Genomic DNA, 26205 nt, shown 5'->3' with positions numbered 1-26205 from the left:
AGAAGCCCAAAAAGATTTTAAAAGAATGGCCCCGCAGCAGTTTTTTTTTTTTTTGGGAAATTTAGCAAAACAGCAACATTTTAGTCTTTAGGGGACTCCTTAACAACATTTTAACTATTTAGTAAAAATAGCAATATATTAGTTGTTAACATGAGGAGTTATGTATTTTTTTATTGTTATTTAAGAGAATATGTATATTTGATATTAAGAATTGGCGAAAAAAATGGAAATTGAAGCATCAAAAAGGTAACAAGATTTTCACAATTGTTAAGTTACATTTCAAAAGTTGATTTTTTGCCCTTTTTTTAGTTGAGCGTTTTTTTTTTCTCATTTGTATCAACTTTTGTTGTACTTTTTCTTGAACTTTGTATCATTTCTTAAATTGTATCCGATACTCTATGTTATTTGACATACTTTTTTCACAGTATATTTATTTTATTTATCAGAATTTTGTATCATTTCTTAAATCGTATTCATTCCAATATGTATGTCATTTATATTTATTTTCGTTCTAGTTTTCATGTTTTAATAATGAAATTTGTATTTATTTATTAGTAAGTATTAATTCCAATACGTATGTCAAATGAATCTATAGTTATTTAATATAAACATATTTGTATTCATGTAATTTTTTTGTATTTATTTTTCTCTTTAAAATTATGTATCCTTTCCTAAGTCGTATTCATTCCAATAGGTATATTATTTGTATTTGTATTCATTCTAGTTTTTATATTGTATTTTGTATAATGATATATAAAATACAAAAATAATGTGATGGAAAAGTGAAAATAAAACTGAAAAACAATAAATGAATATTTCTTGTAATCATTCTTAATTAAAATACATAACTAGTTAGTATATCTTTGGAACAAACATAAATTACGAACAAATATAAGATTCATACACTATGCAACCTGAGATTTTGAATAAATACAAATATTAAAAGCATACGTATTGGTTTGAATACGAATTGAGAAATGATAAAAAATTCTAAAGAAAAAAAATATAAAAACAAAACAAACTAATAGAAAGTTGTTCTTCCTATAAATAAAATATACAACTAAATAGCATACCTTTATGATGAATACAAATTAAGAACAAATACAAAATTCATGACTATACAACATGAGATTTTGAATGAATGCAAATATTGAAAGCATACATATAATGGTTTGAATACAAATTAAAGATAATACAAAAATCTAAAAGAAATTATAAATACAAAACAAATTATTAAGAAATTTTTGTTCACCTTGGTGTTCTTCATGTTTTTGAAATTTGATAAAATAATGTATACTGATTTTTTATCAACCAAGAAAATCCTTGAATTAATGCATAGATTTTGTTAAAGAATCAAATTTTGAATAACTTTTGTTTGAATAATAAAGAAAATCTGGGAACTTGAAAGGTGACAATTATTTTTAGAGAATGATATGAAAAAGGGAGAAACAAGATGAGGAGAGAATATTGCATTTGTTTTTTATTTTAAATTTTTTATTGGTTAGAGCTTGATCCAATTATGGGTTCTTTTAATTAATAAAAGGAAATCCCAAAAATATAAATGTGAATACAAATTATTTTTGAAAATATTGTCATTATGATATTTTAAACAAATGTTTTAAAAGTGTTGTTATCTTAACTAATATGTTTTATATTATGTCTATATAGCTAATTTTCCCATTTTTTCATCAAATAGACCCAAACCCTTACTTGGGTATTTTTTTTAGTAGTAGGACATATGTACATAAATTTGGGCCAAAGGCCCAATTTTAATAGTCCTCCCTTTTCCTCTTTATTTATTTGTTATTGTGTTAACTAACATGATCTTTAATTTTGGCTTAATTAACTCCCAAAGATAGACATTTCTCATTTTAAATTTAAAATTAAATATTTATTATTTAATTCTTAACTCTATTTTCATTATTAGTCTTGTCGACATTTTGAATTATTTTCCTTAGAAAATTCCCCTTTAGTTTATTTCCATTTTGAAATAATTAAGTAATGATAAAATAAGTAAATGAATAAAAAAAATGAAATTTCTATACTTAATTAAAACTTGGAAATAATTTGAAAGGTTTTTAGTCAAATCGTCGATCAACCGCGAGTTAGCGGACATTCCGAGGGCCTAACCCTTCTTGGAGTGTAAATTGAATTTCGAATCATTTTTCAATTGATTTTATCTATTTAATTCTTTTGAAAATAATTATAAGTTTTTCTTGATATTTACCAAAAAAATTAAGTGGCGACTCTGTTAATTTGGAAAATTGATTTCTCTTAAATCATAAGATTAATCGATTTTTTGAAACTCTGTCATTTTTTCTTTTATTATATTTTTCTCGAAAAACAGAAATGACGACTCTGCTGGGGATTAATTAAGTTCTAACCATGATATTTGACTGTTTGACTAATTATTATTAATTGTTAAAATGATTTTTGCGCCGAATATGTTTAAATTTTCATAAACTGTAATTGCATTTCATGGCATCTTCCGATATATATGTAGAGTATATTAAAGGATGATTTACGAAACAGCAGCCGAACTTTTTATACTCAACCATTTTCTGGAATGATCGAGAATTTATTGGTTCGTCATGCGTCCAATGGTTGTCGTGAATTCCAGCCTAAGTTGTCCGCTTGGGTTCCCTGTCTTTCTAAAGCCACTCTTAGTCAACTAGTGTAGTGCTAAACCACATCCCGAATTTAGAGCATTTTGAACTAAGAAAATCCAACACCCAAGGCATGTTGGGCCCATTAGAAAGGCCACCTTGAGCCTAAAACGGCTCACGGCCTAAATGGATGTTCATACTTATGTGATTAAATTTGAAGGATGTATACGTTGTTTGAAAAATCATTGTTTCATAGGGTAATGATTATATTATATTTTATTTAGGTTGAAAAAAGAGATTCACAAGCTACTAGTAAATCCAAAGATGTTGGCACCCGAAGAAGACAAAAAATCAAGAAAGAAGAAGGATCTTTCGTGGAGGCATAATTTAGGGTCGTACCCCTGCGTGGGACTGATTATTTTGTATCCAATTTTCCTTATTATGTATCCCCATTAAGTTTTATTCATTAAATTTGTATAAATTTGGATATTGGGGCAATGAAATATATCAAATGACTTATACATCTCTAGAATCGCTAGGCCTACACTTGGCTCAAAAGGATCACATATTATAGGTTGCAATAACTGTTTATATGTTATAACTGTTTGTATGAATATGTTGCTTTATTTGAAGATGTTCTAGCCCTATCATTCTCAAGAAATAATAATAATATTTTCTAGAACCCTTTAAACAAAAATATCGAGTCATTATCAAAAGTGCATCCAAATATTCTTCGAGTCTTTAGTTTTTCAAAAAATTCAAACTTTTTGATATCCGAAAAAAGATTCACCGTCTCAAATAGAAAAGAGATTCAAGGGTCGAACTATGTAGGACCTGAGTTCTCCTCCATGAGATATGTAGGCAACTTTTCAAGGTTCGGTCCCTATTTTTTAGAAATTCTATATTTTCCAAACTCTTACAAAGAAATTAGAGTTACATTTCAACCAAGAATCAGAATTACGATAAATCAACCTTGTCTCGATTTATGTCAACTTTTCTAATTCACTAATATTGGAATCAAATAGACAAATTTCTGTTTATCTGTGGGATAGTTTATCTTCAAACGAAGCGAGTCTTGTGTGCTTACAATTTTGTGTGTGTTATCTTGTATTACCTATTACCTACACAAAATAACACATTTGTCGTTTGAGTCATTTTTATTTGTCAGGTACTCAAAACTGATTTGTGTTGATTAATTGTTGAACATTCAAAGTTCTCAAATAATACTTTCCCAATCAAAATTTGTTGATGGAGAGAAAAAAAATATGATAGTGAATAATGAGAATACCGGCCTAACTGAAGTTGCTATAGTCAAACTGCCCGCCATTGAACAAAATGAGTTAATTGCACAATTGATGCGACAGATTGCTGAATTGAGGGTTGAGCTCCAGAAAAAACAAGATTTGTTAATTCCGACTGTCGATGTCAAAACTCTAGGCGATAGAAGGTTCTACTCCATTTTACTTCTCTAAATTCATATTTAGAACATGTCCAGAATAACCCACCCTCTAACCCTGCTCAAAATCCCTCAACTATCTACTTAACTACCCCAAATCTTCATCAGAACAACACTTCATGCCAAGCACCGCATCCTCTTCAAAGCCTGAATCCCAACCCTCAAGTTTTTCCTCCTCTTCAAAACCAAACGCAAATAACTCTCAAATACTCCCTCCATTTCAGAGCTTAAATGTCAACAATCATCAACACCCCCTTTCATGTATCAGAACCCTGCAAAAAGCACTCAAAATCCACCAAATGCTCAACCCCTACCTCCAAAAGTAACTTTTGATATATCAGGACACGCCGAACAACACCTTTACTACATTTCTTATTGCGAACTTGACCATTATGAAGAAAAGGAAAAGGAGTGGAAGACCAATGAGGAAAAGACTAAGCAGATCATGAAGGAAGATATTGCAAAAACGATAAAAGAACTTGATTGTGCTTCAGAAGAGGTGGGGCTGAATTATGAAAATCTATGCATTCATCCAAATTTGGATCTTCCAGAAGGGTTTAAAGTGCTGAAGTTCGTCACTTTTAATGGAACTGGAAATCCTCTAGCACATCTAAAAGTTTATTGTGATCAATCGTGGGAGATGGCAAAAATAAAGCATTGTTGATGCGTCTCTTCAATTGATGTTTAAGTGGAGAAGCTTTGGAGTGGATTACATCACAAGAAATAAAACAATGGACATGTTGGAATGCCCCAGATGAGAAGTCTACAGAAAATTATTGAGAATACGCTCTTCGTTGGAGAAAAGAGGCCGCAAGAGTTCAACCTCCCATGTCCGAACGTGAGATAAATGAAATGTTCATTCGAATTCAAGAGCCTGAGTACTATGAAAGAATGTTGTGCATGATGGGACAAAAATTTGTCGAGATCGTCAAAGTCGGAGAAGTTTTGGAAGATGGTTTCAAGACTGGAAGTGTCACAAACTTTACCGCATTGCCTGTTAATAGAAAAGCTACCAGAACTGATTATATGGATACATCGAAAGGAAAAGAAAAGGAGGTAGGTATGGTCACAACTACCTATATGTGATCAGCTTCCCAAAGTAAATATTAAAATCATAATATCAATCAGAAAAAATTTCCCCCACCAAACTTTAGGAAGGCTCCTAAAGTGTTTACACCATTAAGGGAATCTCAAACTCAACTTTATGAAGGTTGAAAGCAATGGGAATGCTCCATACTGTAAAAGGAAGACCAGTAAATCCTTTGGGAAAATTTTATTGGGCTGACCACATATGTGCTTATCATTCAGGAGCCATTGGACACGACACAGGGAATTATTCGACCCTGAAGCACAAGATACAAAAAATGATCAACAAAAATTTGATCAATATTGAGGAAACCACCTCAAGGTATAACATATTGGATTCTTAAGAGTGCGTACAAGATATTTTTGAACTAAGTCGTTTGAAGATATTCGTCATCAAAGGTCGAAAAGAAGTATGTCCAGCATCAGTCAAGATTCTGCATATTAAATTATTGCTATCTTTCTTTGAAAAAGCATATTTAATCTGTTTATTTCCTTTTTATCACACATTTTTTGTAATGAACTACGTCGGACTTGATTTCTTAAGAATGAGATACGTAGGCGGCCTATGTCGGCCTCAGTCATTTCCTTACCAAAATTTCCTATTTTGGTTAATCCTTGAGATGGGAACTACGTTTGACCTGATTCCTGCCTCAACGGGATACGTAGGCACCACAATGGTTCGATCATATTTTTCGTAAGATTTTCATTTCTCTTTATAATGGAAACTGAGATAGAATTTTTGAGAGTATCTCAAAAATTTGTTCAAAGATAGGCTTATATAACAAGTCAAAACAGAAGACCAAAATGCTACGGAGTTAGCTTTGGCTAGATCTTAAAAAAATTAGAATAACCAAGTTCGCAACTACGACAAAATTTTTGAGATGATCTCAAAAATTCCACAAATGTCATTTGTTACTTATTGAGCAAAACTGGGACAAAATTTTGAGGAGGGGACTCAAAATTCCTGAATGGGCAACCTCGGAATTAACAAACCAAGTTACGAGAGTTAAATATATTTCAAACAAGGACATAATTTTTGAGGAGGGTCCTCAAAAATTCCATCAACACTATCTTACAAAGGACGAACGAGCGTGTAAGCCAACCGCATAAAGGAGCGTGGAGACAAGACCAACACAAAACAATCTTTCAAACTAAGAATTTTTCTTTGAATGCAGGAACAACGAAGTCACAAAAATGACAATGTCAAAGTTGTGAAGCGTGGAAAAAGACATCATTTACGCCTCTCGTGGCCTCTTCAACATAACTAGAAAAATTTCCATCTCAATTTATCTTCATTTCATTACGTTGCCTCAAGTGATTTATAAACATTTTCTTTTTTATGTTGCAGGAATATTGAAGCCAAAGACTTATATATTCTTTCAAATTTGTAAGAAACAAAATGTTGGATGATGGCTAGTCACGAGTCATAATCGAAGTTATAATTAGGCTCATCATAGCCTAATCTCGATAAGAAACATGACTAAATCTAGCTCTTCAATTTTACTTTTACTCTTTACTTCATCATTGATACTAACGTTTGGTGTCGAGCTTTGCATGTGTTAAAATTGATAAAGACAAAATTATATGTGAAATCGACATCAAAGCTGAAGATGATCAAAAGTGACACTATCTTAGAATTGTTGCAAGGAAAATTAACGAGTCCATCACGTCAGAAAGATGTTGGTGACCGCTATATCTCTATGACAGTCGAAGTTATCAAATAATTGCGAGTTTTCGTTAACAATTAAAGATGTCAGCAAAAGACTTAAATGTTGTTGAGTTCAGCAAGGAAGACAAGAGTGTCTTTAATCTTCGTGTGAAGGAATTAAGTCATTCACCTCGATAATTCTGTCTTTCAAAGAAAGAACCGTAGTCACGATGTGCATATACGTCAATTTAGTTTTTAGTATGTTTGTCGCATGTCAATTTAGGCATGCGTGTTTCTTGATAATGTTAGAGTCAAAATTCCAATTTGTTGGGTATCCATCCCATAAGAGGATTATATGTTTTGATTGGCAAATCATAAACTTTAGCATATAGTTTGTTGGGCGTTCCACCCCATAAGTGGTTCGTATATTTGTTTTTCCATTTCAGGTTCATATTTTTGAATTATATTGAAATATTATCGAGCCATCCAGCTCGTTACAGATGGAATATTATCGAGCCGTCCACCTCGTTACAGTTGAAATATTATAGAGCATCCACCTCGTTACAGATGGAATATTATCGAGTATCCACATCGTTACAGTTGGAATATTATCGAGCATCCACCTCGTTACGGATGGAATATTATCGATCATCCATCTCGTTACAGTTGGAATATTATCGAGCATCCACCTCTTTACAGTTGGAATATTATCGAGTTGTCCACCTCGTTACAGTAGGAATGTTATTGAGCATCCACCTCGTTAGAAATGAAATATTATCGAGCATCTACCTCATTATAGTTGGAATATTATCGAGCATCTACCTCATTACAGATGGAATATTATCAAGTCTCCACCTCGTTACAGTTAGAATATAATCAAGCATCCACCTTGTTACAGATGGAATATTATCAAGCCACCCACCTCGTTAAAGTTGGAATATTATCGAGTCATCCACCTCGTTACAGATGGAATATTATCGAGCATCCACCTTGTTACAGTTGGAATATTATTGAGCATCCACCTAATTACAGATGAAATATTATCGAGTCATCCACCTCGTTATTGTTGGAACATTATCGAGCCATCCACCTCGTTACAATTGGACTATTATCGAGTCATTGATACACTCAATGAATGTACTTAAATGTACTTAGCTATTTCTAAATAATCAAGTGACATGTTTAAAGATTTGATTTTAATCAAGTAATGAGAGTAACTAGGGCTTAAGTGTTCCCCACAGGTTCATAACGCGGTAATTCTAGCTATAACAATCCTTTCCTAATATCTTGCATGCAAAGTGGTAAGTTATGTATCCCAATTTCCTTGGTCCGACAACTAGAAAATTTGACTCCGCACTTTGGTTCGGCTTCGTGTGTGTGCGTTACTAAACCTTACCTTTACCTCATATTAAGCATCACAATCGATGTTGGTCTTAGTTGTTACTTCACACCAATCGATACTAGCCTATTCTATAGTGTATACTAAATCTACGTTGATAATTATTTTCTTATTATCTACCTCCTTGGTCCGGCAAGTAGCAACAAGGCGAGTTTCAATGCGTGCACTTGCTAAAAAGACTTCTAAACGAAAGAATTATCAATACATGCACGACACTATTCTAGAATTGTTATTTTAGCTAGTTTTTACCTTGTTAATTACCCATGGTTCCCACAACCCTAGCTGTGGATTTAGTTACCCATGTTAATAATCACACAATTCATATTAGTTTGATAAGAATTCATGCACTTATTTTGATGAGATTGAAGAAAAGCCAAAAAATTACTTGAATTGATCAATAAGCTTGCAATAAACGATCTCCGAAAAATAGAATAATTTTCCAAAATCACAAGTTCAAAATTAGAACAATAAAATCTGAAAAATACCCAAGAGTCTAACCCCAAAAACGAGGTTTTTACAAGTATTTATAATAAAAGAGTCCTAACAAAAGAGAGAAATCTATTTAAGGAAAATCTGCCCATAAACTGTGTCTGAGTCGACGACCTAGATGACGGACCGTCGTGGTCCTCCGTCATTCCACACTTAGCTTATTTTCAATATGGGTACTGGGGCTACTTTCTTTTAACGATGATGGATGTGCAGAACGGCCCCTCGTGGAGATGATGATCCGTCAAGAGCCTCCGTAGCCCCACACTTAGTCAGAATTCCCCAATCTTCATTCAACATTTTTTTCTTCATATGACAGTGGTCACCTACGGACCGGCGAGGGGTCGACAGACCGTCGATGGCTCCGTAGGTAGTCACTTCTGCAGTTTCAGCACAATTCTTCCATTTTTTTCATTCTGGACAGGTTTCCTGCAAACAAAAAGAAAAATATATCAAAACTAATACAAAAAGGCTTTAGACACACACTAAACTTAATGAAAAAGCATTGAAAGTACCGTGAAACCATGGTACATCAACACCCTCAACTTAGATTCGTTGTTTGTCCTCAAGCGACGCACTATGACTCACCACAAAATCTTTGTACAAGAGTATCCTTATTTTGGCTTTCACAATCATCTGGCTATCAATCCCGATTATTTTCATTATGTTTATTGCATGTTATCACTATTAGGTTTGCTCGTGAGGATCAGACCATGACACATACTCACCACACACCGACACCTATCCTGTTTGATCTCTCACCAAGGTACCAATTTTCCGGTATTGCAACTAGCGTCCTCACTTCAAAACTAGATCCTCATTTTTCACACAGTGATTTCAGTTTGAGTATAAGGATTATTTTTTAACACTCACTCTCAGAACAACTTCACACCTCATTTATACTTATTGCCATAGGCTTGCCCTTATTTTCACTACTTTAAGTTCACCATAATAGACTCTTAGGATCACGATAGGAATTTCTTAGCTTGTAACTTAGGCTTAGGGTCAGGTAGGGTACATTTGGATGTATTTTGGTGACTTATTGCCCTCCTTGACATAAAGTCTAAGCGTCCTACCTTTTCATCGTTTTATTCCGCCCTATTTTTTAATTTTCTTGTATTTTTTCACCTTGCTATTCTCCCTTCTTTCTTCTTTTGTGTAAGTGACTCTTTTCTTTTATTGCTTGTGTTTTCACATTTTCAAATATTTTTTTTCTTTCAACTTTTCTTTTGTTGTTTGTCTCTCTTTGTTCTTTCAACCCCACTTTCCGGAGAATTCCTCAAAAATGTCACCCTCAACTCATGGCTTTGCCATGAGTCAAGGTACACAATACCCAAAGTTGTCTCAGGTCCACGCAAGGTTGTTTTCTGCATTAGCCACCCTTAACATATGCTTTTGGCATAAGCTGAGGTGCACATGTCCAAGGAGGGACCAGGGCAAACACATTGTTCCCATAAAAGATCAATTGGGGTGAAAAAGAAAGGTCTATTTTAAGCTCAAATCATTCAGATCAAGAAGGGATTATTTACATTCGGTTATCTTTTATTTAGGCTAAAGATAGGCTATATTGAACAAGGGCCTATGATCCTTTCCTAATATCTATTACGACTTACTTTTAGCAGGACTAACCAGGCAAGTTCTAGGTCAGTACCAATGGTGGAATATTCAAATTTTCCTCACACTCACTTGACATCTCATCACTCTTCCAAATTATCAGAAACCTTGTTCGAGTTTTAGATTTAGGGTCATGCATTGGTGTATATCTATGTCATGCTTAGAGCCACACATTTATCAGTTACTATGCCTAGTTATGCAGCATTTTCTTTAAATTTGGATATCATTTTGTTTAACCATCATGCTTCAGAGTCCATTTGTATATTATGTACTAAATATACCAACATGCCGGTTCAACAATAAAGTAACCAGTCTCTTGCGGAAAAAGAACACAAGCAAGAAAACCCCAAGTGAGAATCGTGAGTTGGGCTACTCAGACTTCACCATAGCAATCACTTTCCATTTAGCTAGTTTTTACCTTGTTAATTACTCATGGTTCCCACAACCCTAACTATGAATTTAGTTACCCATGTTAATAATCAAACAATTCATATTAGTTTGATAAGAATTCATGCACTTATTTTGATGAGATTGAAGAAAACCCAAAAAATTACTTGAATCGATCAATAAGCTTGCAATAAACAATCTCCGAAAAATAGAATAATTTCCCAAAATCACAAGTTCAAAATTAGAACAATAGAATCTTAAAAATACCCAAGAGTCTAACCCCAAAAACGAGGTTTTCACAAGTATTTATAATAATAGAGTCCTAACAAAAGAGAGCAATCTATTTAAGGAAAATCTGTCGAAAAACCGCGTCTGAGTCGGCGACCTGGATGACAGACCGTCGTGGTCCTATCCAAACTTAGCTTCTTTTAAAGATGGGTATTGAGGCTACTTTTTGTTGACAATGACCTATGTACAGGAGGGTCCGTCGTGGAGATGACGGTCCATCGAGAGCCTCCATAACCCCACACTTACTCAGAATTCCTCAATCTACATTCAACATTTTTTTCTTCATATGACGGTGGCCACTTGCGGACCGTCGAGGGGTCGACGGACCGTCGATGGCTCCGTAGGTAGTCACTTCTGCAGTTTCAATACAATTCTTCCGCGTTTTCATTCTGGAAAGATTTCCTGCAAACATAGAGAAAAATAGATTAAAACTAATACAAAAAGGCTTTAAACACACACTAAACTTAAGGAAAAAGCATTGAAAGTACCGTGAAACCACGGTACATCAGTCATCCACCTTGTTAGAGTCGGAATATTATTGCGCATCCACATTGTTACAATTTGAATATTATCAAGCATCCACCTTGTTACAGTTGGAATATTGTTGAGCCATCCACCTTCTTACAGTTGGATAAATATCGAGTCATCCACCTCGTTACAGTTGGATAATCATCGAGCCATCCACCTCGTTATAGTTGGATAATTATTGAGCTAGCTAGCTCGTTGCAGAGATCACCAGAGTTTGCCGTGCAAAAAAATAAGCAACGACTTCTCTAAATCCTCAACAAATTTTGAGTTGTAACGAACATACGGCTTTTGAAAGCGACATATATTGAACATAATTATGTGACATATTTCACATCAAGAGTAACTGAAAAGTATAGTAAGAGATGCTACCAGTTTTCCACTTACATTTTCTACTAACAAGTTGTTTCAGTCTTTGTCGAGCGCATCCAAGAGGATGAATTTTCAAATCAAACCACAGGTGTGGACGACATCAACAAGGATGCAACACAATGTGAAACTTTTTCTTAGTAGCAAACTGGAACATAGTCCAAAGAGGAGTGTCAAAATCATAGGACGCGAGCAAAGGAGCGGCTTTCACTAATATCAAACCACACCCCTATCAAAAGACATGTTTTTTTTAGATTTCTTAATTTTAACCGGAAGCATCTTCCAATCCGTGTGACAATGTACCAAGAACTTTGAAAATTATGTCCGTGTAGTTCTTACTTATGGATGTGAAGAGCTCCACATTCATGGCTAAGAGGTTGAAAGACTCCTTTTCATACTCACTTCCTTATCACTTGTTAAGAACCAAAGGTTATCCAACATAATAGATTTCCTTTTCAACCGATCGAGTCGAACTACAAGCAGCCTCATTCTCTAATTTGAGGTATATGTAGGCGGGCTCATTATTGAAAACTCGGTTGTACTCTAATATTTTGTCATAAATCTTATCCCGAGCATTTTGGTACCTTCATAATCCTGTATCGATATGACTTTTGAATTCCTTCAAATTCGTGCGTCAAATCAAGTGTACCAAACTACAAGTGGCCTGAATTCTCAAATAAGCTAAGATATGTCGAAAACCCATTTTCGGGGTTCGTCCATGGTTCCTAAAGTCCGTACCAAATCCCTTCCCTAAAGATGAATATGGGGTTGGTCAAAATTTGTTTGGTCAATTTCATTTTCCTCGAATTTCTTGCATCAATTAGAGTAAAACGATAATAATTAATTAACAAGCTTCTTAATTCTAAAACAATTTAAAATAATTAGTTTTTTTAGAAAGTTTAAAATATTCTGCAAGTTATTTTAAAGTAACTTTACCATTTTTATAATTGATAAGTAATACGTATATTTTACATAATTATGTATATCATTAGCTTATTATATAAATAATCAAAAATCATCTCAAAAAGATTTTGGTTTCAATTACATATTTGATTTAAATAGTTTAGTTATATGATAATTTATACTTTAGATTATTTAACTTATATTTAAGTTAATTATTTTATTTCGTTAAGACTCAGAAGCTCATTAATTAATTTATATTAATTCGTTTTATTGAGCTATTAGTTTTATCCTTAACCCATTTCAGGACCAGGTTTTTGGCCTTTTGCATTTTCCGATTCTAGCAGCCCATCTCTTTTCCAACTCCAGCGATTCTCTTTTAGTTCCTAGCCCAACATACAATACAGGGCAACAACTATATGCACACCAAACGTGACCCCACCCCTATACCGTTTGTTCTTCTTCTCCAAAAGTTCAATGAAACCCAGTTCACGCGCTGAAAAGTCCAGAAAAACTCGAGCAAAGCAGCGAACCAGACGACACCAAAATATAGTGACCCTCGTTCTCTCTTACACTTGCGCGTGGTCCTCTTCTCTCGTACATGAAGCAATTAAGAGATTCAGTCCATGTGGCTCTATCTCTTTGCACGATTGTCCTTTTCTCAAAATCGACGGCCTCTATTATCAATCCATTGGGAACTGGTACAATTCATGCTGCAACCTTATCTCTCAAGGATGGACTTGAATTTCGAATGGGGAAAATCTCTCGAAATCCCTCCCAAATTCCCCCCAAGTCTGACCTAGATTTTCTTCTATAAATTCCCCATCTTCTTCTTTATTTCGAGGTTGGGGAAAAAACTGAGTTAATAGGTTATGAAAAATAAAAGAGGAAGAAACCGGAAGAAAGTAGCACTCTAGTAACCACATTTTTAGATTTTTTTTCTTTCGGAAGCTTTCGTCGGAGCTTCTAAAATTTATAGTAGTTTCATCGTATATAGATTCCAAAAAGAATCACGAGTTACTTTTAATCTTGGTTTCTCGCTTATTCACTATTCTCCGAAGTTCTTGGATTCTCATTGTGGTCGTGGAAAACTTTTTCCCTGCTCGTCTGTCTTAGTCGCTGCTCAGCAAGAGGTTATGTTTCCTCTATAATACTCTCTTCATTTTTTATTTTTTTCTGCTTCGATATGGTGTTTTGATGTAGTAAATTCACGACCTCGTTGTTAGGTTATCGTTAATCGGTTTTGAATGTTGATAGCTTGTATATACTACATGTATGCTTAAGTAATCCCTTTGGCTTATTGTTGGCTATCGTTTTGGTCTTTTAGCTTTATCATGACAATTTCTATATTTCACTTCTCAAGCCTATTTCGTCATCTGCTTCATTTGCTTCCGATTGTTGAGTCTGCTTTTATCCGTTTGGTTTACTTTCAAGCATCTGTTTTTCTTCTATTTATTTTTTGGTTCTCATTTCAGTTATATGTTAGGTGTACATTATATTAATTACCAGTGTTTCCTTTGTCCTACTTGAAGCTTTGTTTTGTTACCTTAGTAAAATATATGCAGAGCTCTTAGTTTGTTTCTTCATATTTTTGTCACTGTAAATTTCATGCTCCTCTTTCCATTTGGGTTTATGTCTCATGCTTGAGTTTTTGTTTCTATTTGAATGATTTTTTTATCTGATTCACTGTTCTTCCTTAGGTTTTATCGATATATGATATGGATATGCATGTTATGTTTATAGCTAGTTATCATACTCCAAAGTTTGAAAATGTTTGTTGTATGCTTGAAATTGTTTGAAGATTTATGCCTCTGTAACTTTATTGTTAGTTGCTATTATTGTGTAATCCCATTTAAATTTTCAGTACTCTCTTGTTTGTAGTCGGAATTTTGTTTGCATTTTATTTATTTATTTTGATTACTACAATGTTTCTATAAGATTTTGAGTTCAAATTGATGGATAGTGTACTCCATGGTTAAGCTTATTTGAACTTGACATTTGTGCCGGTATGAACTTCAAAATCATTATTTCCTGAACCTTTAATATGATTTAGGGAATCACTATTCCATATATTTTCTTTTTCTTTTTCTTTCCGGTGTGCCTATAAAATTCTCGATCGAGTTCGATGGATTTAATGATCTATCTCATTGCATCTCTTAATGGGCCATAAAAGCCCAAAGATTTATGTCTCGAGTCAGTTGGTAGCGAGTTGTTAAGAATGTTTCTGGAGGTTAACCAAAGCTGGAATTCGAATTTTCAAGCTATGAAATGCCCGAAAAAGAGGTTGTACATAATGATATACATGGTTTATACAGTGATATACACTTGTAAATACTGTATACATGTTTAAATACGGCGAAGCAGGTTGCAATACATAAAATGTGAAATTCAAACTGAAATACATATTTAGGATTCCAAAACAATTCAAACATTTGGTGTATATGATATATACACTTGGTGTATATCCTGTCATTTGAAGAGTGAAAAGAAGCCCAAAAAGGCTTAAAAGAATGGCCCAGCAGCAGATTTTTTAGGGCAACTTTCACATAACAAACATAAAATTCATACTTGTATACTATAGTAAAATTTACATAATTGTGCTCCATAGCAAACTTATATATGTATAATTTGCTATAAATATACAATTGAAGCAAATTGTATAAAACGAGAAACAGAGAAATTATATACAATTTGAATTGTATAAAACGAGAAAGCGAGAAATGCAGAATTGAATTGTATAAAACGAGAAAAAAAATTATATACAATTTGAATTTGTATAAAATGAGAACGAGAGAAAGACAAATGCAGACTTGTGCAGGGAATATATAATTGAATCGAATTGTATAAAACGAGAAAGAGAGAAATTATATATAATTTGAATTTGTATAAAATGATAAAGAGAGAAATTATATACAATTTGAATTTATATAAAACAAGAAAGGAAAAAAGAGACTTGGGTAGAGAAATATTTGTATTGTATAATTATAAGTATATAGGACGAAGATATATGTATTTGCATGCATTTATACAATTTTCCCTTTTTTTATACAATTAGAAACACAATTCTATTGTGTAAAGCGAGAGAGGCGAGCGACAGGAATAAGCGAGTGAGAGAGGGAGAGTGGCGAGCGAGAATATGAGGGAGAGAGGGACTGACAAACAGTTTGCTATGGAACACAAATAAATCAAAGGGTAGCTACTATATTTATTTTATATTATTAATTTGTCATTCTATACAATTATCTCATTTTTTTTTTATCAAATAGTCCCAAACTCTTACTTGGTTTTTTTTAGTCAGTAGGACATGTACATGAATTTGGGGCAAAGGCCCAAGTTTAATACTCCCTCCCTTTTCCACTTTATTTATTTGTTATTGTGTTAACTAACATTGTATTTGATCTTTAGTTTTGTCTTAGTTAACTACTAAAGATATTCATTTCTCATTTTGAATTTAAAATTAAATACTTATTATTTAATTCTTAACTCTATTTTAATTATTAGTCTGGTCGACATTTTGAATTATTTTCCTTAGAAAATCCCCCTTTAGTTTATTTCCATTTGAAATAATTTAGTAATAGTAAAATAAGTAAATGAATAAAAAAGATGAAATTTCTATACTTAATTAAAACTTGGAAATATTTGAAAGGTCTTTTACTAAAATCATCAGTCAACCGCGAGTGAGGGGGCATTCCGAGGGCCTAACACCTTTTAGTGTAAATTAAACTTCGAACCCTTTTTCATTTGATTTATCTGTTTAAATCTTGTGTAAGTAATTATAAGTTTTCTTGATTTATACTAAAAAAATTAAGTGGCGACTCTGTTAATTTGGAAAACCGATTTCTCTTAAATCATAAGATTAATTGATTTTTCGAAACTCAGTCATTTTTTATTTTATTATTATTTTTTCGTAAAACAGTATGCTTTATCTTAAATGTCGTTTCATACCGATTCGATCCTTGTTGACTGGAATAGCAGACTTGTATTTGATAGTACGAGCCCTACTTTAGGTGAATTCATGGGTTATTAGATCTTTTGTCCCTTCTCTCTCAATATTTCTATGGTTCTGAGGCGTTACCGAAGGCTTATTCTATCGTGACGATTCCAGATTGAGTTGTACTAAGTTAAGATACTTTTGTTGATACCTTTGGGTGGGTGGCATCAAATTGTGAATTAAATTTTACTTGGGACTATCCTTTAAACTGACACACCCTTAGCACTCTTTTTAGTCGGGTTATCAGTTGGTTAGTTACAATGATTATTCATGGTGTAAAGCCGTTATTTTCAGTTTATGTTTGATATTTTACGGTTAAGGCAGTTATTCAAGGTTGATACTAATGCTTTGGGTTTGAGGCCCAGATTCTACCACCTTGGGTTCAAGGTCTATATTGTAACACTTTATGTTTGAAGCACAAATACTACCTCTATGGGTTCGAGTCCTAATTGACTTTTTTTTACTTGGGTTTGAGTATCTTATTCTTGTAGTCTATATATTCTATGTCATGTCAGTTTTATGGGGTCCGTTCAGGTTTTATTTAAACATGAGCATGAGTGTACCTTCTGTTCTTATGGAGTCCATTTAGTTTTGGTTAAGTTTTACTTAGATTTGCTTTGTGTATAGTCGTGTAACTTTTTTTTTCCATTTTGATCTTTGCTTGTATCTAGATTATATCTTTTCTGATTGTTTTTATCTTTATTTTTAGTCAACCAATGATGCTTACTAAGTACCTCATTTAGGTACTTATGATGCACTCTTCTTCTTTTTATGATACAGGTCTTAGTAGAAGCCACAAGTGGCGATCAATCATGGGATCTTTTGCATATTGTAGATATCAAAGACGAGGGTGAGCACTTGGAGTCTTGGTCCAACCTGTCTCGTTCTATACATATCTTGATAAGGCTAATTGTTGTCCTCTTTTGGGACTTATATTTTTCTTATTAGATAGCTCTGTACTTATGACTTACTGGTTATGAAGGGTTTCCATTAAATATATCTTCTAGTTTGCTTTCTAATTTTGTCTTTTCTTTTTGTTAGTATTACCTCTTATTTAGTTTTACCCTTAATACTATTACTCGTGTTCTACATACAAGTTGGCTTACCTATTGGCGGGTTATGGTAGATTCCATCATGACTCGAGGGATCGGGTTGTGATTAGTTGGTCTAGTGCACCAGTCTAACTTTTTTAAAGATAATACCTGGTAGAGTCCTATAGATTGGTGTAGAGGCATCTATATCCTATCTTTGGGAGGCTACGCGTGTCCTTAGGAATTCTTCTTTTTTGTATCTTATCCATGCAAAGTGTTTCATTGGTTTCTAAAAATCTCAGTTATCTAACTCTTTTCGTTGGATGACATGTATGCACCATATGGAAGCTCGGGTAGGGTTTCGACCTTTAATGACTAGTAGGGGTGCAGTAGCACCCCTAGATTGAGAGCGGGTTCGGTATCTCACACTACTTTCTCTAAAAGCACGTGTTCTCAATCAGCCTGTAGGGCCAGTACCATCCCAGCTACCCTGTGACGACTTTTCAACCAGAACAATATGTATCTAATGCCCAACTTTAAATTATTCTCAACGACATGTAGCAGGCTCTAGCACCAGTACCTACCCTAACACTAGCACCGACACCTACTCCACCACCAGTTCAAGAATATCAGCCTATTGTGGAGGCACAAGGGCCGTGGTACCACTTGAGTTAGACATCCAGTGATTACGATCGAAGTTATGCCGCTAGAGGAGCATAAACTTTTCATATTGTTCTTGAGGCATTCACCTTTAAGGTTTTATGCAGATGTGGGTGAGGATACCCACACGTTTCTATTCCTTTTCCATGAGAGGTTGTACACTTTGGATCTTATAGAGTCGATAGGGGACGACTTCATTACATATAATTTGGATAAGCCAACGAGATAGTGGTGGCATAAATTTATCAAGACCAGCACAACTAGTTTACCTCCGGTCACCTTGATCAACTTTTTTGAGGCTCTTTTGGCCAAGTTTATCCCTTTCAATAACAGATATCACCTTTGAGTTCAGTTTTTTAGGTTGGAGTAAGACTCCATGATAGCGTCAGAGAATAATGTGAGATTTTACGAGCACTCACATCATGAAACCATGATTCTACCTATATAGGACGAGAGAGTTTGGTGTTTTATATATTGGTTGAAGCTTCATCTTTATATTGAGACTCAACTCATTGTCTCCACAAGTCATTCTTTTCTAAATGCTGTTAATCACACTTGTACTATTAAGAAGATCCATCGTAGGCCAAAAGGGGCATCAATAAGAGAGCCAAATATAAGGGAAGATATGTTGAGTCTAATTCAAGGTACAAGGGATCTATGACAGGCTTATGCAATGGTATAAGCAAGGACAATCAGCCAGCCAGTATTGGCCTCATTGTAGGCTACAGAGTGAGACTGATTTAGGTAGAGTGAGGTAGGCTCTCAGAATCATGTGTCCATAACTTGTGCTTCAGTTCGTGGTGGACATTCTTTTGGGGTAGATCATTGTCGAGTTCCTTTGATTTTGGTGACTTGGGTCATCGGTCGAGAGATTGTCCTATGCATATGTAGAATTCTCCTACTCCATAGACAGGTCCCCCGACTCTACCAACTCCACTAGCAATACCTCCAGTTAGGGGTGGAGGTCAGTGTTGAGACTGTTGCTCTTGATTTTGATATGATTGTGAGCATAAACTGGTTATCCCCTATTGTGTAGTTCTAGTTAACTTTTCTAAGACTGCAAAGATCAAAGAGCTTAGTGTTCAGCTTCTACATATCTTGGGTAAGGGATTTATAAGTGCTAATGTGTCTCCTTAAGACTCTTACTTTCTATTTGTGAGAAGGATAGCACGATGCGTAGGTACATTGGTTATAGGAAATTAAACAAGGTGACGATGAAGAACAACTACCCCATTCCTAGGATTGATGATCTATTTCAGAAGGATGTCGCAATAAGTTCAAAGGTTCATCTCAGTTCTATACCATCAATTTAAAATAAAGGTAACGAACATACCTTAGCACGCATTTACAAATTGATATAGCCACTACGAATTTCTAGTTATGTCTTTTATGTTGATGACATGGGTGTTCATGACATATCTTGATGTGTTCATAATTCTTTTCATAGATGATATTCTAGTATATTCATAGAGGAAGAGTTATCATGAGCAACATTTGAGGATTGTGCTCCAGACTTTTCGATATCAGTGATTTGTGCCATGTTCTCAAAATAGGCGTCTAGGCTTGAGTCTGTAGCATTTTTGGGGTACGTTGTATATAAGGATGAAATCATATAGATCAAACAAATATTGAGTCTATTCTTGATTGTGCAAGGCCAACTTCAGTTAATAAGGTTGGAGCTTTGTCGGTTTGGAAAGCTACTTCTTGTTTTTTGTGGCGGGATTTGCCACCTTTATTGCACCTTTGAATCACTTGACTCACCTTTATGCTCTTTTAGAGTGGTTTGAGGTCGAAATCTCAAGGTGTTGCTAACTACTTCTCCGAAATTGACTCTTCCAAAGGGCTTTACGGTTTATTGTTATGTAACTAGCGTTGGTTCGGATTGTTTTTTGATGTGATGGGGCCGGATCATTGCTTATGCATCGATGCCCCTTAGGTTACATGAGTGAAACTACTCCACTCATGAATAGGAGTTGGTGGCACTAGTTTTTCCGCTTAAGATCTGGAGGCACTACTTGTATGGAGTATGTTGTGAAATCTACACCAATCACAAGAGCCATTGGTATATTATGAGTAAGAGAGATATTAATTTGAGGCACCGTTGCTAGATTGAGATTTTGAAGGACTATGACCTCTCAATTCTCTACTATTCAGAAAAGGCGAATGATGTAGCAGACGCCTTGAGTCGAAAGGTATTGAGTATGGGTAATATAGCCTTCCTATATACAATGAAGTGACCTTTATCTTTGGTCATTCAACACTTCACTAATAAAATTGTTTGGTGTGAAGTTTCGTATAAGAGTGTTCTAGCCTATCTAAGAGTTCAGTCCTCTTTACTTGATCTGATTTGTACTCGTCTGTTTGAGGATGAGGCCTTGGTGGAACTTCGGGATCGTGTTAACAAGTGATGTTGGTGAAATTACCTTGGATTCAGATGGGGCTTTGAGGTTTGTGGGTCGTATTTTTTCCTTAGAATTTAGGGTTTGATTTAGTTGATACTTTGGGGACCATGATTCTAGTTATTCTATCCATCCGAGTACCGTAAATATGCACCTTGACTTGAGGCAACATAACTAATGAAGTGATATAAGGAGAAATATTGCATCCTATGTATCTCGTTGCGTTAGTTTCTAGAATGTGAAGCTTGAGCATTTGAGAGCTAATGGTAAGTTTCAGAGATTATCTATTCTGTACTAGAATTTAGATTGCATCACCATGGACTTTGTGGCAAGTTTGCCTCAGACTTCTAGAGGTGTTGATAGAATTTTGTTCATCATCGTTTGATTGACCAAGCCAATACACTTCCTTCTTGTCTAGTCTTCATTCATAACCTAGAGGATAACTCGTATCTACATTCATGAGGTTCTACATCTTCATTGTTTGTTGATCTCTATTATATCAAATCGGGGTGCTCAGTTCACTTCTGGATTTTGAAGGAATTTTTTAAGATGAGTTTGGCACTCTTACTGACCTTAGATGAAATTTTCACCACCAAACTGATGGATAGTCGGAGCGTATAATCTAGTTCATTTGGGACATGATGCGGGCTTGTTTCTTTGAGTTTAGAGGTCAGTAAGACGAATTCTTGCTTCTATAGAGTCTTCCTACAACAACAACTATCATTCTAGTATTCAGATAGCCCCATTTAAGGCCTTATAAAGTAGGCATTACCGCTCTCCAGTCTGCATGAGTCTACAAAGACTAGACCGTGTGCCACATAATTGATTCAGGAGTCTTTGGAGCACGTGAGGGTGATCAAGGATAAGCTTCTAGTAGATCGTAATAGGTATACGGGTTTTGTGGATCGTAGGTGGTGGCCGTCGAGACTTTCTAATTTTTATAGGGTGTTCGAACATGTGTTGCACTGAAAAGAGTGATGAAATTTTTAAGGTCGGGCAAGCTTAGACCGAAGTATATTGGGCCTTTTTAGATCATTTGGACAAGTTTTCTGTGAGTAAGCTTTGCATCTAATGTCTCAGCCATCCACCGAGTTTTGCATAAGTCGATGTTGTGCCGCTATGTTCCCAACGAGTTTTATGTGCTTCACTATGATGTAGTATGGTTGTATTATCGCTTTATCATCATGGATAAACCGGTTACATTTGCTGCCAAAGATGTGTGGTGGTTACGCTCGAGATCCATTCATGTGCTTAAGGTCCGTTAGAGGCATCGTCTAGTTGAAGAAGGTACCTGGGAATTTCTTGTTTTCGTTGTTGCCCTCTCTTTAATTTTTGTTGCGGGTTTTCATTGCATGAGCTTGTTGTGGCTGCTTCCAGAACCTCGAATCATATCCAATTTTGGAACAAAAGTTCTAACGTAGTTTATACCTTTTGACGGAGTCAGTTTCAAAAATCAATGTGTGGGTTCCACAATTATTGTTTGACTCTTAAAATCGATCTATATCCATTTTGGGTTATTTTAATGTATAAATAAATTTCTTGATTTTATGATCCTATCTTTTTATTTTGTGGCAACATTCAAAGGTTGTTCGAAAGGGAAAAGTTCAAGCCTTATATTTAGATTGAAAATGAATGTATAAATTAATGAGGAACAATGTGAATTGGGGATTGGTACCTAGTTATTTCTACTTTTGCTCTTAGAAATAATGATTAAGGGTTGATTACTACACTGTCGAGGTTAACACCATGCTAGAAGGATTTGTTACGTGACTTGCATTCTAGGTGAATTACTTGAGTCTTATTTGTGTTCAGATGCATGTTTTTCTTTACCTTAGGATAGGCTAGTGTTTGCATAGACTCTCGAACATTGTGCCTTTCTTTGTATGTGCGTCCTTTCAGACAAACTTGATCCTTGTAGACTGGAAAATCAGTCTTGAATGTGATAGTATGAGCCTTAGTTTAGGATAATTCATGCATAAATAGATCATTTATCCTCTATCTCTTTATTTATGTGGTTCCGAGTCGTTACTGGTGGTTTATGCTATCGCGACAATAGGAGATTGAGTTGTAGTACCCTAGGAGCCTTCTATTGATACGTTAGGGCGGGAAGCATCCTAAGTTTACTTGACATGAATTATGATTTTCCTTGGAATTTACACACCCTTGAACCTATTGTTTGTTGGGTTATTAGTTTTTTGGTTGCAGTGATTATTTATTGTTCGAGGTCATTAATTCCAGTTTTAGGCTAATGTTTTACAGTTCGAGGCTGTCATTTCTTGATTGGGATGGTTTGGGTTTGAGGCACAGATTCAATAACCTTGGGTTCGAGGCCCATCTTCTACAAATTTGAGTTAGAGGCCCAAGTCCCATCATTGTGGATTTGAGGTCTGGCTAACTTCTTTTGAACTTGGGTTTTGGTATGTCATTCTTGTAGTAATAAATATTCATTATACCTGTCGGGCATATGGGATCCGATTGAATTTTATTTAGACTTGTGCATGGGTGTACCTTCTACGCTCATGAAGTCAAGTTAGGTTTAGTTTAGATTTACTTAGATTTAGTTTATGTATACTTGTGTGCCTTCTTTTTCCCCCGCTTTGACCTTTGTTTGTGCCTAGATTTTATCTTTTCTAATAATCTACCTTTCTTGCTTAGTCGGCCTATGATGCTTATTGAGTACCTTGTTTTCGTACTTATGTTACACTGTGCATCTTCTTCATGATGCAGGTCCTAGTACCAACAACTAGTTTGATCATTCTTGTAGTGTTTCGCATCATGTGGATATTGGAAACAAGGGTGAGCACTTGGTGTCCTAAACCAACCTCTCTCCTTTTGTACATATGTTATCTTTTCTTTCACTTATGAGATGGATTTTTGTGGTCGACCGATGAGACATGTTCTTACTAGATAGCTCTTTCCGCGGTACTTCAAGGATCTAGGAGGGTTTCCATTATATATAGCTTTTGGTTTATTTTCCCATTTTGTTATTTCTTCTTGTTAATATTATTTCTTGTTTAGTTCTTTACTTATACCTATTACTCACGTTCTGGATACGGGTTGGCTTACTCACCTGGGGCTTATGGTAAGTACTATCATGACTCGAGGGATCAGGTCATGACATTTAGAGAATATGTGAGTTGTATATTGTGAGTTATTAAGTTGTTCTGATTTCGATATAGGTTGTAGTTTGAGAAGGATAGGTTAAGATGATTGGAGTACTTGTTTTGTAGCTAGTTTTGGCTTGTTGACGTACTTACTTGATGAGTACCATGTTAGTTGGTACTCACTTTTTCCTTCTACACTTGTGTAGGTTTCGAGGTCGATACCATATGATTTCTCTTTGTCTATTTTCTGAGGCTTCTGAAGGAATTTGTGAAGTAGGTGCTTGTCATCCTAGATGATTCTCCTTTTCTTATTTCATGATTTGTTTTATTCTAGAATCTAAGACATTCCTTTTCTTATTTTATGCTTTGTTCTATACTAGCATCAAAGACATTGAGACTTGTATTTATCATTCATTTTTGTATTTTATGCATTAGTGTCTTTTACACGTGACAACCTGATTTTGACGTTATAGTAGAATGAATAAGGTTTCTACTTTTATGTTATTCTTGTTTTACTTTCTGCATTTTTTTTGTGTTGTTTGGTTGGGGTTGACTTGTCTTAATAGGAAATGAGAAGTGTCATAACATCCATTTTGTTTCGTGACGTGAAGGTTTTCAACCACTTGAGATAGTTTAACTTATCTAACACATCAATCGATATTTCAGAAAACCTAATTTTTTGTATTTAAGTACGATATTTAAGCATATCCACTATTCCAAATACTTTTTAACAAAATGTATGATTCAACTTAACTTTATTTTTAACTCCAATTCTAGCAGACAATAAATAACATATTTGTTATGCGGAATTCGAGATAATACGAGAAAATATAAACGCAAAAAACAAAGACAACAGATTTACGCGGTTCACCAATAAATTGGCTACGTCCACGGGGAAGAGGGGGAGCAGTTTTATTATGGAGAGGCAAGAACAGAATTACAGAATAGGGTTTGACATAGCGTCTATATATAGTGCTAAGCTACGCCCTAACAGGCTTGGGCCCAACATACAGAATTGACAGATAATTGAGGGCCCAATACAACAACATTGACAGATACCAATTTGTTATGCGGAATTCGAGATAATATGAGAAAATATAAGCGCGAAAAACAAAGACAACAGATTTACGTGGTTCACCAATAAATTGGCTACGTCCATGGGGAAGAGGGGGAGCAGTTTTATTATGGAGAGGCAAGAACAGAATTACAGAATAGGGTTTGACATAGCGTCTATATATAGTGCTAAGCTACGCCCTAACAGGCTTGGGCCCAACATACAGAATTGACAGATAATTGAGGGCCCAATACAACAACATTGACAGATACCAATTTGTTATGCGGAATTCGAGATAATATGAGAAAATATAAGCGCGAAAAACAAAGACAACAGATTTACGTGGTTCACCAATAAATTGGCTACGTCCACGGGGAAGAGGGGGAGCAGTTTTATTATGGAGAGGCAAGAACAGAATTACAGAATAGGGTTTGCCATAGCGTCTATATATAGTGCTAAGCTACGCCCTAACAGGCTTGGGCCCAACATACAGAATTNCTGGCTAGACAGATTGCGCTCAAACTGTCACAATACACCGTAGCCTGATCATGATGCAGACCAAGATCACTAACCAGCCCTTTCAGCCAAATCCCTTCTTTTGCAGCCTCTGTCAAGGCCATGTACTCCGCTTCCGTAGTAGACAAAGTCACTGTAGGTTGCAAAGTTGCCTTCCAACTGACGACAGATCCTCCAAGGGTAAACACATAGCCAGTCATCGATCTTCTTGTGTCAACATCTCCAGCATAGTCAGAATCAGAATAGCCACTAACCAAGCACTGAGTATCACCTCCATAAATGAGACCAACGTCAGATGTACCTCTAAGGTACCGGAAAATTCTCTTCACAGCCTGCCAATGTTCTCTCCCTGGTTGTCCCATGAATCTGCTCACTACACTGACTGCTTGTGCTAAATCTGGCCTTGTACAGACCATAGCATACATCAAACTTCCTACTGCACTGGCATAGGGGACTCGTGACATATACTCCTTCTCTTCTTCTGACTGTGGAGCGAACATGGCAGTGAGATGGATATTGGCAGCACTAGGGGTATCAATAGGCTTAGATGAAGACATGCCAAACCACGCCAAGACCTTCTGAATGTAGCTTCTCTGTGACAAGTAAATTTTCCTTCTCTCTCTGTCTCTAATGATCTCCATCCCTAGAATCTTCCGAGCGGCTCCCAGATCCTTCATCTCAAACTC

At 35.2% G+C, this 26205-nt stretch overlaps 1 long non-coding RNA gene across 1 annotated transcript; it reads left to right on the top strand.

The window, feature by feature from the left end:
• Positions 1-13140: 13140 nt before the first annotated feature.
• Positions 13141-17774, top strand: LOC107030527. Its single transcript, XR_001458105.2, has 2 exons — positions 13141-13897; positions 17536-17774. It is a non-coding gene; the product is annotated as an uncharacterized LOC107030527 (long non-coding RNA).
• The last annotated feature ends 8431 nt before the right edge of the window (positions 17775-26205 follow it).

This window comes from Solanum pennellii, chromosome 1 (assembly GCF_001406875.1).
Source record: "Solanum pennellii chromosome 1, SPENNV200".
Taxonomy (NCBI): Eukaryota; Viridiplantae; Streptophyta; class Magnoliopsida; order Solanales; family Solanaceae; genus Solanum; species Solanum pennellii.
Note: the sequence above shows the minus strand (reverse complement) of the source record. Positions and strands in the feature narration are given on the sequence as shown.